Source organism: Drosophila ananassae, chromosome 2L (assembly GCF_017639315.1).
Source record: "Drosophila ananassae strain 14024-0371.13 chromosome 2L, ASM1763931v2, whole genome shotgun sequence".
Classification (NCBI taxonomy): Eukaryota; Metazoa; Arthropoda; class Insecta; order Diptera; family Drosophilidae; genus Drosophila; species Drosophila ananassae.
The window spans coordinates 9,285,741-9,298,833 of NC_057927.1; the positions used below are offsets into that span (position 1 = coordinate 9,285,741).

A 13,093-nucleotide genomic window follows, 5' to 3' on the forward strand; every position below is an offset into this window, starting at 1 on the left:
TTCTGTGGCAAGAGCTCCCCTTCCAATTAAAGAACTCATTTGACTTTCGCTATTTGCCATTAAATTAGGAAACCTCTTTTGAGTAAATATTTGCCCAGCAATTAAATATTGTTTGCCTAACAACGCTATTTATTCTGTTTACTTGCAGGTACATATTCGATGGAGTTCCTTGAAGGCTTCCCAGCCCCCCAGTCCGAGTGCCACCGGGGGCGAGTGAATAACACAATATTGCGTATGAAATAAATACAATCGGGAGACAACCTCTAAGGCCAGTGCCTGAATATGCAAACAGTCGTAAAAAAGCATTCGCTTTCTTTGTCGCCCCGATTTGTGAGAGCTGTGTGCGAGTGGAATAAATAAATTTGGCAGTGTGCTGGGGGCTGGGAAATGTGCTTACACATTGTGTATTTCGATATTTGACTTTTGATAGCCAGCCAATCGTCGCATTATGAACTTGACACACTTTGGCCAACGAAGCGCCACACTTCTGGGTGGAAGAAAACAGATACAGATACATATACATTTTTAAGATTTAAATGTAAAGTGTACAAAAATAGTATTATTAATAAATGCCAGTACAGAAACTTTTTCTGAGGAACTTGATTTAAAAGTTAATTCCTGCAGTGAGTTTTTCCTCAGTGCAGTGCCCACTCCCCAGGCCGATTCCTCAAATTTCCAATTCAGAACGTGTGAAAAGCGTTCAATATATATTGCTCTGAATCAGCTGAGCTGAACTCGAGTGGTTCGTCCAGCTGGTGGCAGCGAATTTTGAGGAATGTTGGCTCGTTTTGCATATCGAATTATGAAACAGTGCGCCGCTCCTCCATGTGGGCGGATTGTTTCAAAGAAACACGAGACACGTTCAATAAACAAACCTGATTGGAGGCGGCTCTTGAACTCCAAGTTCCTTTGTTTCAAGCTCTCCAGTAGTTTCAGATTAAACTATCGCTGGAACGTTACTTTGGGATGTTATCCACACTTGGGACTGGCTCCCACGCCGCTCGGCCACAAAATTATCTAAAGAGCTTACATATTTATGACACCGTCTTCTCGGACCACAGATGACAATGCCCCATCTCCATCCGAATCGATTACGAAGGCCTGGGATTTATGTGTTTCGAGTCTCATGAGAGTAAGAGATGCCACAAGCCAAACAGTGGCCGGGCCGGTCCGGGCTAATTTCCATAACAAACACACAAAAGATGAGTTCGGAGACTGGAAACTGGAGACTGGAGGTGCTAAAAATATGTAGTTCAAGTCCGAAGTGACGGACAACAGCGCCCGTTTCTTGCTCGACAAAATTGAAAACAAATTTAAATGTTAATGCGTGTTTGGGGCCTAATGTATTCCACCGGAGATTAATAAGAAACCCGAAGGGCGGTGGCTTGTTTGCCGACACTTGTTCCGAGTCCTTTATTTACCGAGTGTGTGGGAGTTGGCACTAATCCCCTTATTCTGGCAGTTGATGATTGCCTCGAATTTGCATAAAATAACATCCATATTGAAGGTTTCAAGTGTCAGCAGGTGCTAGGGACCTTAAACCCCAATATTATGATCATAAACAGAAACATGGTCACTGCCTTTTATGGGAGCCACTGTATCAAATCGCTGCTCAATGCATGGCTGTATGTATTCATTTTTTTAAAAAAGCATAAAGTAAACAGAGTGCATCTATCGAACAGCCACTGCATGCGTTTGTTTTTTTTCCGGGTCACCCACAAAAAGTGAAATCAAATATAGCACAGGGACAGGAAGAGATGCAGACAGAAGGGGGGCCCCCCAGATCCAAAATCATTGAACTGTGCGCCCGAGCGCCGGCATTGATGCGGAATTAATAAAGCGTGGACCTGCGCTTAGAACAACAAAGTCGGCGGAGAAAGCGCGGCAGTCGGGGAAAGTGAGCGGAGCTGTCGATGGCGATGGCGTCGGTTCCGCATACAGCCCCTGAGCCTGGCCCGGACTGGATGCCTGCCTGCCTGCCTGGATGCTATAAAAGCGATTTATTAATGTCAGTCAGACAAGTGCCTGCTGGCGTCAGTGGGTGCGGCTGAGCTGCAGGCGGAGTGGATCGTCATGCAGCATGCAGCATGCAGCATGTGGCGTACATAGCACCACCGGCTACAGCAGCATCGGGAGAGAGCACCACCGGGCAACTGGCGACTGGCGGCTGTGGTGGCACGGTAGACACAGTGGTACTGTCCTCTAGGAACTATTTAAGAGATTACTATAGGAGATACTTTGTGGGTCGAAGTATCATAGTTTTTAGTTCAAAAGACCCTTTTGAGCACCGGATTTTAATCATTTTTGAACCAACTCTACCACCTAGTCCCACTGTGCCTGGCGTGTTTGTAATAATGTTGCCAGTGATGAGCGTCGGCTCATGTTGCCTCTGCAGCCTCTGATGCTGATGCTGATGTTGCTGCTGTGGCGGCTGCAGATGTTAACCTCGCCCCGTTCCCCGCCCGGTGTGGTGTAAGTGTAATGTGTTCGAGTCGCGGACAAAGTGATTCATTCATTCATTCGCTCAGCCCGGCAACTGCTCAGCCCGGCAGCCAACATTAATGTTGATTACATGCCGACAGTTTGTACATAGACTTGTCATTTGCGCCATAAACGGCGGCCAAGACAGCTCTCGTTCTTTCGGTCTGCACTGCAAAAAAGTCCAAGAACCAAATAATAGCTTTGAGTAAATAGCTCCCCTCTTGTTTAAATAAAAAGTCAAGACCCTTTTCTCACAGTGCCTCCCTGACAGACCCAATTGTCGCGCTGTTGTATGTTTCTTTCACATTTTCGAATTATTAAATTGTTGCATTCCCCGAGGTTTCCTTCGGGAAGTCGGAACTGAGAACACACCCTCTGGGCAGCCGCCCTCCACTCTGAGTTTGCTCTTCCCTTCTTGGGATAGGTCCCCCCTCTGTTTGTCTTTCGGGAGAATTGTTTTGTTTGTGTTTGGCGTTATATTTGGTAATTATCCTAATTATTACGGCTCGGCTGCGGGACGAGTGTCGATTGGCAACTTTATGGAGCCCCTCTTGCGGGCCTCCCTCTTGCGCCGTCTCGGTTGGATAACCCTTTTGCAATCAAAGGCCCGGCGAGGCAGAGGCATGTATCTGTCGAGAGCCGGGCTGAGAACAATCGAAAAGTTTGCATCCCATCAATTGCATAGTTTCCACTACTACCCAGTCAGTCCCCCTGCCTTTTGGCATTAATTAACCAAAGCAGAAGCAAGTTTCTGATCCAGCGGCTGAGTGGCCGGAGCGATCCAGGTACTCCAGTGCCATTAACGGCGCAAAACAAACTTTTCCCCGAAACTTTGACAATGGCGAAGTGCATCAGCTTCAAGTGGAGAGATGCATTTAATTAGCTGTGCAAATTTCAGATGATCAGAGGCAGTCGTAGCTCTTAAAATAAATAAACCATAGTATATCTAAGCGATTAGGAAATAAGAGTCAGAGTCACCTTAATCTTCTATCTAACCACAAAGCTGCTAGACGGGACAAAGGCTGTGACGAGGGTTCGGAGGAACAAATGAAATTAACGTTGTTTCGGGGAGAAAACCGCAGCTCGCATATCTCACGCCCAGGCCCAGAAGAAACGACCCACATTCTGGCGTTTAGTGTAACAGAAAAACACAGAAATATCTTGGCTCTTGGTAAAAAATCACGGAAATTATGTAAAAAATGTGCAATTTCATGCGGACTCCGCTCGCCCCAGTGGGCCGATTGGGCCTTCGGTATCCGATTCCCGGCCTGCCACTCCCTTCAGGGGCTTCTGTTTCATATTTCTAGTCATACAGTTGACTGGATTTGACAAATTGTAAAGCGGCCCCCAGCCCACAGCCTAGGGGCTCGCCGACAAGAGCACACATTGTAGTGCAGTGCCTGGCACGGACTAATGATTATTAATCTGGGCAAGGGTTTGTGAGGAGTTTCATATCCTTGCGACTGTACCCCTTGTGACTGGCCGGTTAAATGGCCCGAGAGATGACCCTTTGTTCTGGCCCCAAAAGTGTCGTGTAATTGAAAGGAAATTTAATTTCACGCAAAACAATTCATTCGCTCGGTTTTATTGACAAATAATGTAAATAGGAAATGACTTTGTTTACTACAAATTACGCGCAACTGAACGTATAATTATTTGCTAATTAAATCGCAATTCTGCCGGCCCTAAAATCGCTAAAATAATACAGATAAAGCAAACAAATGGCGATGGATGGCAGTTGGCCGGCAGAGCTCGGCAAACAGATTCTCACGCAGATTATTGGACAATTAAAAGCTCCGCAAAATGGCCAAAAATTCGAATTCACAAATTTATGACGATCAATTTTTAATTGCCGGCAAAACAAACAGCAAACGCTCTAATTGATGCCTAATGAAAGTGGTGCGGAATATAAATAAAATGCAAAAGCAATTTGCACGAGTGCGATAACAATGAAATGTGGGTGTGAAGGCCGTCCACGATGGGCAGATACTACAAATTCATGACACGAACTCGACACCGGAGTTGTAATGAAATCCGGATAGAACTCTTACTCAATCAGCTATGGATCAGATAACGATTTTAATTTTGGAGCAATTAGGTGTCATCATACGTGTACATCAGTCCAATTACTCCTTCCAGAATCTAGATTATTATTTCTGCGGTTAGAACTCTGAAAGTTTGACGACATCAGCTTTTAATTGCGCCACTAGCAGTGCAATTACTAACGAGATCTGGAAACTTTTCCGGCTAATGATGGTTTGATAAGCTCCCTCGAAGGGGAAAGACAGAAGTAGTCCGCTGTAGTCCTGGGGAGGCGGATTATTTATAAACAAGGAGCAGCGGGGCATGAATAAATAAAACAAGAAGCGAGACAAAGTGCCGAACCACTTGCACTTGTCGTCGTCCATTGGCTCCACTCTCCACCAGCATATAGATTTCTTTTCGGGCTTCCTGCTGGGCAGATATGCAGTCAGTCGCATGACAAAAGTTTCACAATTAAAACGGCAACAACAGGACACGCTTAAGAGACTGGTCTGCGGAGTGCGGCCGAAGAGTTAAATTTTATACGCTGGCCGAGTGAAATTCATAGCCAAAGTCTACTTTATAGCTCCTCCCAGCCAGGCCTCACCAGTTGCCCTTTCGGCAAAAGTTTTCCATTTTTCTTGTTGGCTTTTATGTTTTTGTTTTAGGGAATTTTTTTGTCTGCTGGCAAGCCGGAAGTTGTTAGCATGAAATCTGATTTGGGGCGGCTGGGGGAATATTCTGGCTTTTTGGATTTTGTGCATTGTTTCAGCTTGCGACTGGAGGAGTTATGGGTTTGGGGAGCAGATAGTTGAATGCACTGGGTAGGTTTGAGTGTAGATTTGTTCCGATTTCGGAGCAGAAGTTAAACAACTCTGGTCTTTAAGTTTTATGGCAAAACTTGCAAGACCTCCTTCGCCCATTAAGGACGATATATTCACTAAAGCCGTAATTTGTAAGAGTAGTTTCCATCTTAATCCTTATGGAGCTTAAATTGTTGTCAGGATCTTAAATAAAAACGATTAAGTCCCTGGCTCTTCTCTCTCAAAGCTCTCAAAATGTTTTTAACGACCACAGAAATGAGACCAAATTCCCCATATATGCAAAGCGATTAAACAAATTAACAAAAACACCAAATGCCCAGGGAATTTGGTTAGATTGGAGGAGGCGAGAGTCTTAATTAAAAGTTACAGCCCATTAGGGGACGGCCCTCTCCCAGGACACTCACTCCATGAAGTCGTTCCCGGGAAAGTAATCAAGTTCTGAGTTATATAATTTATTTTAAATATTCTAAAATGCATATGTTTAGCATCTCATGCTTCAATAAACGCAAATGGTAGTAATGTATTAGAGACCTGAACCGGAGCCCATTACCGAAATCGCTTCCAGCCCAGCGAGCTCCAATTAGAACTCCAATTTCCAAATGGTTTTGACGGAACTGGTCATGTGTGCTCCTGCGGATTTGTGCAGTAAGTCCTTTATTGCAGCCGCACCTCCCCTGCCTGCTCTAATGTCCGGAGCCAGGTCCTCCCCTGGGCGTGTAAATATTTGAAGCGCCCATAATCCCCGCACGACTAGTGACAGACAACCGCAAAACATTACAAATTCAATGGATCATTCTGGGTGAAGTGAATTATGGATTTACGATCTGCGGGTTAAAAATTAAGTAAAAAAGAAGCTACTTGACCCCGACGTGATTTGAACACGCAACCTTCTGATCTGGAGTCAGACGCGCTACCGTTGCGCCACGGAGTCGTGTTGGAGTCCCCTGGCCTCATAACGAGTGACTTGTTTAGAATAAAGCAAAGCTATATTTATTGCAATGTCGATAAGATAAGCGCACTCTGTGCTTTCTTACGCGGAGTCATCTATAGATTGCGGGGTCTCTCTATAATATATATTAATTGATAAGCAAGACATTACTTTCCATATTCCAAGTATTTGTTTTCCTAGAAATTTTCGTAATAAATTAGAGTGAAGGGCGGGACGTTAATGGGTTTATTTTTATTTTTTCGAAAACTTAATTGGAAACTAACTAATAGAAGTGTAGTACTTAGTCTGTAGCATCTGTGTAGCAACTATTTCCATTTTACATAACCCCGCAGCTGGAACTGCAGTTGCAATTAAAAAGAACCATTTGTTAGGCACGTAGAAGCGTACTTGGCTATTTATAATAAAATGAATTCCTTCTGTTTGAGTCATCTTTGACAAGGTCCGTAGCTGGCATCAATGCATTGGCCTGGAAACGAACTAAAACCAAATATTATATTTGGGTTAATCCGAAAGGGGGTCACTGGCTCCAAAGATGAGTCAGACTTTGTGCAATTATGCAGGTCTTAACCCACTGCTGCTGTTTACTCTATTGCCTGTCAAGTCAATTGCGTAATTAACATTCGTTAGCAGTGCTGGGAACACGGGAAACATCCAAACTACTCAGCCTAATTGAAATTTTGGACAGAAGCCAAGCCGTTTCCCCCTTTGTGGAGCCGGAGCTGGAGTCTCCGATTCATAATTTCAGGAGCCAGGAGCACTGTTTGGATTTAGTTGTGTGGCTAGGGCCCTTGTCATTAGCATATGCTCGGCAACTGTCATATTTGAGGCCTGTTCTACAAGAACAGTAGGGAGGCGTGAGGAGGAACTGAGTCAACAACGCCAGGAGCTCCGGCCAACAACATCTTCATCCCACTGCAAGTCAAGATTCAATATGTGCTTAGGACCCAAAGCGACGTCCCAAAGCGTGCCTAATACGGTTTATAATTTATGGACAGTCACATTCAGAATTCATATTCGACTCCATGAAGCCCCTATTAATTATGCCCCTAACCTAATAGCCTGAATTTCGTCAGCAATCGGCTCTAATTGCTTGTTGTTCTGGCAACTCAAATGTTGTCAACAGCTTATTCCGCGTCAATTAATCGAATTTAAACCACTCATAGCTCTGCCTACTTTCGTTTCAGGTAAACAGAGATCTAATGAAGCCATGAATACTGAAATTATTGAAGATTTAGGAGCGACTTGTTAATAGGATCAGCATAATTGATTCAACTTTTGTATCTGAATGTGTGGGTTGGATTCTGTTATCATGGGCTGGGATTCTAAGCTAATAGAGAACTGCGGTATCAGGAGATCAAATCGAGGCCAAATCGAGGCTTCATTGGGAATTTCCCGTAGGGAACCCATAACATTTATTAATTATTTTTAATCGAAACAGTGCCTAGGGCCTGGGTGTTAATTTCGGCCCGGTTCGAGTGCCGCCCACTCTCCAGGTGCAGGTGCCTGGTAATTACTCTAAAATCCAAACCGCACTTCGAGTGCCGTGTTCGAGGCACTTCCGCGCTGGATGAAAAGGCGCTAAGCGTTTCGATTAGCGCTCAATTGAGTGCACATAACTGTAGATGAACCCGCAAACTGTCAAAGTGGGGAAAACTGTTAATTGAATTGCTCTAGAAAGTCAAAGCAGAGTCCCGTCCCGGTTCATTTGGAAAGAAGTCGCTCCTGGGATGGCTCTTCATTAGCGCTCTGTAAATTGGTTCGGCAAGGCCCGAAAGTATCTACGTATCTGCATCTTGTATCTGCTAATTGCCCCGGTTACCGCATTTGCGTGCATGTCGGCCGAAAGTTCAGCACCCCTTCTTTTGACACAATAATGATTATACAGATCTCTGTTTACAATATATGATACATCCACCTTTATGATACTTGTGCACCTGTTAGGTAATGATCGTTATTATCATTCATTAAAATGTGATGTTCTTTTTGGAAGACAATTTTTTATTTTTGCACGAGCCCTAAACTGCACCCGCCCCATTCATCTCCCTCTCGAAACTCCCTGTTCGAAACTGATTATCAGCAATTATTTGAAATTCTGCATTATTTTTGTATTTTTTTCCGCTCTTAGTTCACTTCGTGAGCTGCTGATAAGTCCGGCAGCCGGGGCTCAGTTTTGTTTAGACCTCAGGCTGAGCCGGTTCAGCTTTTCAGAGCGGTTGTCTGTCGCGCTATTGACACGATTATTGGTCGTTTTATTGGTGAATAATTAGGAAAAATAATTATTCCCATATATTTTAACTTTTATTCCCGTCATAAGCTGAGAGATCAGCGTCCGGCATTCAAATACAAGTGTGCTTTGCTTTAAATGTCATTAAAAAATCATAAAAAAATCACCGAGTAATCGTTTCGTTGTTCAATGTAAAAATAAATGTAAAAATTTCTATTAAGTGCAAGTTGGGACAAACAAGTGTAGTTTTCAAGTCCGAAATTTAAGTGCTTTCTGGACATTCGCCCTTAAATATGCCATGTATATAGGTATTTATTTTTAGTCCACCTTTCCACAGGCCATAAATCAGAGATAATTCGATTAGCAACCTTGGAGTGGCTGCTCGCCCACTTGATAGCCAAAATAAATCGAGCAGAGTGCTCGTTTAAGTTTAAGTTTAAGAAGAGCATCGGCAGTCACTGGGTAATATCTTGGGAAGTCTAGAAATCAAAAGGCATGACACGAAGTAATGGCCTTAATTAGAGGAGCGGGGGAGCTTCCGCATGGAACACGTGCCACTTGAGACTGTCTTTAAGTTGCAAGCTCTTCGGGCCCACTTGGCCTGAAGCTTCAAGGCCAAGTTTAGGCTATAAATATGTTTTTAGCAATTGAGATAGACTCTTTCCTCTACGATTTCAATTTACATTCGATGCGCCCCAGAGGCGAGCAAATAAAAGACAGACTGTCAGAGCGTCAGAGCGGCTGAGCTTCAGAGCGTCAGACCGAAGCCAGCAATTAAGAGTTGTCTGAAGAAGTGAACGGACCATGAAGCGCATTTCAATGTCAACGCGGAGATGAAATGAAATGTTTATGCTTCTTAGCCAGCCGGAGAACAACAGCTCCGAAAGGTCAGCTGGCAGCTGGGGTCTCTGCTCGATTGAATTGTGTAACTTGAAAACGCTCAAGTATAATTAAGGCAGGCAGCCCCGAGGCAGCGGCGGCGACCAAAGATTGAAGCCTCAAGAGGTCGCTTTTGAAGTTGGCATTCCGAGGGGTGGCAGGCAGGGCTGACTGGGCCGATGGGCCTTTGATCTTTGGCCAAACTCTGACTAACAACAGACATTGCCCGGACTATGCCCGGAATGAATCAGTTGACCAGTTCAATAATAATGGGCTGGATCTTGTTTAGATTGGATGTGAGACCTTCCCACGTTTTCCCTTAAAAACACTGCTGAGTAATGCACTGAACTTAAATAGTTCGGCCTCAGAAAGTCGGATAAACTTTATTTCCATATGACCTGCTTTTGTTCGGTTTCCTAGCTTTTCTAAACGCCCTTAGCCGAGCATGTGAGACGGCACCTCGTCCAACACTCTCGAGTTCCAAGACCTGTTCAAGCTCTCCACTGCAGCATAATTTTCAATTGCTTTGCAAAAGCCAGAGCCTTCCTTTGAATTTGATTCGATTTTTGCTCAATCCACCGCACTCTGGCAGGTGAGAAGGAGGAGCAGGACAGTGGGGCCGCCCAGAAGAGTGCTCCATTGAAATCCATTCAGAAGCGATTTTGCTGCCCAAATGAGCAGACCTCGATGTGTCTGAGGATTTGCCTCAGTTGTCAAGTCGAAATGGTAGTCGAATCGATACTCAAAAATGTAGAGGAGGACTGTAGAGGATTCCCCAGGCGGGGCAGGGCAGGCTCTCTCCTGGCTTCCAATCTAACCAGTTCTCAGTCGGCATACTAAATTAATTAAGGCAATTGACTTGACTTTGATTTCGTGCCCTGATGCCTCCTGAGCTGATAACTCCGTCGAGTTTCCTTCTGGCGTGTGGTCGTGCATACTAAGCAGCACAATACTTGTCACTTGGAGGAGTTAAAGTTGGCTTTCGAATTAGTAGAGCTCTGAACAGGGCCAAATAAACTCTGACCTGCCCGCCAATAGGGGCTCATGTACTCTCAATTTCCATGCACTCACAAACCAGGAAAACAGACAACAATTGTGGAGGTGGGCACCTCCCCAGCTTCCCGCCACTCAACCGGCCAGAAAAAGGCAATTTCGCATAAAAGCCGCAAACAGATGAGGCAGGCAGAAGGGCTGAATAGCCACACAGATTCATTCCAGAGCCCGGACATATGAAAATAATGCGTGCCGCACAAGTTTCGATGCAGTTCCACAAACAGACAGCCCAACCATCACACCCATCTGGTGTGTGTCCCAAAAATGCACCGAGAAACAGGCAGGCTACTTGTTGAGACAAAAATCTTTTAAAAATGCTATCGCACTAAAGAAACAAAGATTAACACTTCCAATGACTTAATAATATATTTGTAATAATTTTTATACATTTTCTCAAAGTGCAATGGCCCAAACCCAATGGTGTCTGGTCTCTATTGCCGCCCGTAATAAAGTCTGGATGAAACAGAGTTTTGTGACGCTCTCCAGGGCCAGCCCGGATTAGCATCCATGTGGATATGTGTGCGAGTGTAATTACCAAGCACAGCAGACGCCCCCACTGCTCTGGAGAGGGGCGGCACTTGGCTTTAAAAAGCCCGCAGCCATCAGGGCCCGAAACTGAATCTCTTGTCAATCATACAATTATTGGCGCACAAAAACCCCCTCCACAGCCCACTTAATTGTTTTTGCTTGTTTTGCCTTTTGCGGTTTGCATAATTCATGACGACGGAGGAACTGGGCCAACCCTTTAATCCTCTTCTTGGGCGCCTCCCCCTCCTGCGGCCTGTGTCCTGCGTCCTGTGTCAACTGCAGCCGATTTAATGTTGAAGCATTATTTTCCAGTTGGTCGTTGGCGGCGCTGCCGGGAATTAAGTGAATTGTCAATTTGCTCGTCAATTGCGCGCTTACCCCTTGAGGTCGGGCTGGTGGCTTCAAGTCCCTGGTTCCCCGGGTCAGTGTCTGGGCAGGAGGATTACCCGGGGACACTGAATTGGGTCAAAGGTGAAGGAACTTTTTACAATATTTTAGGGGTTGATTTTGGGGTTTACGAAAGCGTGCCAGAGACTTGCTTGCCTTTGTATTTGTAATAATTTTAATAGGATTGATTTCGTCCTGTTTCGACCGTTGTTTGCTCAAATTGCTTATGAAATAGATGTAGTAGAACAAGCTTTCGAGTACACTTCACCAGTAATTATTACTCGCACCGCAAATTGCATTAGTTTGCATATTCTCTCGCAAATTATGGACCGGCGGCTGTACAGCGCGCCACATCCCCGAAAGTAGACCGCAGAAATTTTCGAAAATTCCTATTCGCGTCCCAGGGAACACTCTCCCGCGTAATCCGTATTTGTTTATACAATAACGGCCGGAATGTATAGGTAGACTGAAGCCACAGATACCCGCCGATACGAAATCCCTGTCATATTTACGTTGAGCGAGGCTGTCAGGAGTCGGGCTAGTGTTCCGGCCAAGTCCTTTGTCAAACTGCGGCTTAAAATATTGTGCGCAAATATTTTCATGACAGGTGCATGAAACAAATTCACACACAAATTCGCCCCGGAACATGCAACCGCCAGTGTATTAGTGTCAACAGGATTTGGCCAGGATGGCCGGGATGGTGTGTGCGGTCGTATCCGGTACATGCTGTTTTAGTTTCGTGAAATCCGTTAATGAAAGCCAGCTCAACCTAATGGAGATTTATTGTTTTCCACATTCCGCAATATAAACTGTCACATTTATTAGATTACCCGGCCAGTCCTCTCCCATCAGCTCTGAGGACTTTTCGGGATCCGTTGGGTGTCTTTAATGCAGGGGATCCACTAATGTGCCGAGTGCACTGGGATAAATCAGGGCCAAGTAAGCATGATTTATGGAACATTAAAAATCTTGGCTTTGACAATAAGTGTAATTTATTTACCTTGATGGAAGGTAGGGTTGTGGAGCCACCATTAGTGGAGGAAGAATACTTTCTAGACTGAAATGCCAAGGACTTCTGGGGAATTTAAATTTAAAGCTCTCTGCTGGCAAACTAGCAAATGTTAATTAATCTCGGCACCTGTGTTTGTCAGGTCCAGGCTGCAAATTAGCCTGTCAATCAGCAGCTAATTGCGATTTAGTTTCGCATCAAAAGTCCAGTGACATGGTGGCGGCCCATCTCCCCTCCAGCTCATCAGTGATCAGGAAATCGGCATAGAGCCCGTCCCGGAGGAGCCTTTCCAACTAATTAATAGAACCAGCAATTCGAAGTAATTAAATCATATTGAAAACTCGGCAGTCCATTGGACTCATGACTGTCGATGGCTTGGCTCAGAAGGCTCCTGCTGTCTGGGGGGAGAGCCTCAAACCTCCTCCCGCATTTGCCAACCTTTGCCGACCTCTTTCTCTCCATGTCTGTTTATATGAGCCCATCGACAAGGACTTAACCACGCACAGAAGAAGCTTTCCTGGGAAGGTGGTGAATGTGGTAAGAGGCAAGGGCCTGCGAGAGCTGCCAAGGAGCCCCCACTTGACACACATACAGATACAGAAACATGGAAACACAGATACTGTAGCTCCAGCAGCTAAGACGCCAAAGTCAACAAAGAGTCCAAGTGGAAAAGAGGGCTTGGAGTTAGTGGTGACGAGGCTTTCGAGGAAGGCTCTTTTTAATTTTCAGTTTTTCTT

General features: G+C 45.0%; 1 protein-coding gene and 1 non-coding gene across 8 annotated transcripts in view; one reads left to right on the forward strand and one right to left on the reverse strand.

Annotated features, from left to right (window-relative positions):
- The window catches only part of LOC6500862 (furin-like protease 1), a 109,349-nt gene that overhangs the window by 18,417 nt on the left and 77,839 nt on the right, over window positions 1-13,093 (forward strand). For 2 of the 7 annotated variants that reach the window (XM_032451912.2, XM_044714133.1), the window contains exon 1: window positions 8,636-8,808. The exons of the other annotated variants lie outside the window; for them this stretch is intronic. The gene's annotated coding sequence lies outside the window, so the exon portion shown is untranslated. Of the gene's footprint in view, window positions 1-8,635; window positions 8,809-13,093 lie in introns of those variants that run through there. 7 annotated transcript variants of the gene reach the window in all.
- Window positions 6,187-6,258, reverse strand: Trnaw-cca. The gene has a single exon. It is a non-coding gene; the product is annotated as a tRNA-Trp (tRNA).